This window comes from Hydra viridissima, unplaced genomic scaffold (assembly GCF_058129835.1).
Source record: "Hydra viridissima isolate aposymbiotic clone 2 unplaced genomic scaffold, HvirCarnegie_v1 scaffold_4, whole genome shotgun sequence".
NCBI lineage: Eukaryota > Metazoa > Cnidaria > Hydrozoa > Anthoathecata > Hydridae > Hydra > Hydra viridissima.
In genome coordinates, this window is record NW_028324303.1 from 11,544,963 (window position 1) to 11,546,491 (window position 1,529).

Sequence of the window (1,529 nt, forward strand, 5' to 3'; positions counted from 1 at the left end):
TGGAGGTTAGTTTTTTTGTTTCGTTTTATATTCATTTCAGCGATTTGTTAATGAACTAAATATGACGTGAAAAGATAAATTATTAAAATCTAAACGACATTAGTTCGAATATTATACAAAATTAAAGATCGAATGTTTTATGTCAAAGTTTTTTTTTTGAAAACTGCTATTGCGTATTGGATTTTTTCAATCGTAATTTGCTGCAGATCATTGCGTTAAAAAATTTTATGTTTTGTTAAAAACTTGTTAATTTCTCTTCTCTCTTTTTTCTGAAGCAATGCAGAAAAAAAATTTCTAAAAGTTGGTTCGTATTGTAAGAAATTTTAACTCTATTTATCAGAACTTTAGACACTTTTTTCGATTTAGATCGGCAGATTAATGTCAAAAGTTTGATCATCCTTTGATTGGTACCACTGTAGGTTCATCGGTCTTTTAGTGAATGGAAAATTGAAAATGCTAAATTGCTATGTAGATTTTTATCTTGTTGTTTCGTTCACTAATATACTGTGTTTAAAAAAAAAACAAAAAAGAGTTTTTCCAAAATTCCCAGTTGTAAGAAATAACCGCAAAGCATAGAAGTTTGAGAGCGACAGAAAAGCGACAATTGTACTTTAGTCTAGACTTTGGCAAAACAAGGAGACGATTTAAACATTAGTGGGTAGTGATGTTTCAACCCTTGAAGTAACCGTTACATTTATTTTTCAAAACTAAAATCATGTATGAACCCAGTAAACATCATGTAGTCGGACCGGCAGAGGACCGCTGTCAGCACTTATGCCGGCCCGACGTCGGCCGCCCGCTGTGGTGCCGTGCTGTCTTGCACATCGTATTTATATCGGTCCGTTTATTTGCAAGCTAAAGGCGGTCCAACAGCGGACCGATGGCGGCAAAACGCCAACTTTTTAACAACGGTCCGTTGGCGGCAAACCAATGTAAGTACGATAGCGGTTCAATATAGGATCTTTAGGTGGTTTTTAATACCCTTTCTAGGGATAGATATACTTGTTTACTTGCATTTTTTAATTTTTTTTTACGGACTTATCTATTAAAAACTGATAATTACTTTTTTCAAGTAATTGAATCCTAATAATAAGCATTTTTATTTTAAGATTGCAACAGGCCGACACAATCCTGGCAAAACACAGCCGACACTTTTGACCAAATACTTAGATATATAGACACAAATAAATTCATAGATCAATGCAAATTTGTGAACAAATACGAATATAAAAGATACTCAGAAATACTAAAACATTTTATTATTAAGATATTACAAATTAAACATTAAAGTCATAATGAAACTGTTATCAATAAATATAATATAAGAAATTAGCGGGTTAGTGTTTAATTTGTATTTGCTGATCGATTCTTCCAATATAAGCAGTTTATTTTGAGATCTGCTTTAGTGCTTTAGCTTTAAACCATGTTTATCATCATTTCGATCAGATGCAATTTATAGTAGGCAAATCATTTCGTGGTAAAAATCCCTTTACGTTACTTAACTCGTCTGCAGATTTCTAATTTTGCCC

At 32.2% G+C, this 1,529-nt stretch overlaps 1 long non-coding RNA gene across 1 annotated transcript in view; it reads right to left on the minus strand.

Annotated features, from left to right (window-relative positions):
• Nucleotides 1–1,244: 1,244 nt before the first annotated feature.
• Nucleotides 1,245–1,529, minus strand: part of LOC149889912 (uncharacterized) — a 1,022-nt gene continuing 737 nt past the window's right edge. The window contains exon 2 of the long non-coding RNA XR_016451970.1: nucleotides 1,245–1,528. This is a non-coding gene — a long non-coding RNA (uncharacterized LOC149889912). The remainder of the gene's footprint in view (nucleotide 1,529) is intronic.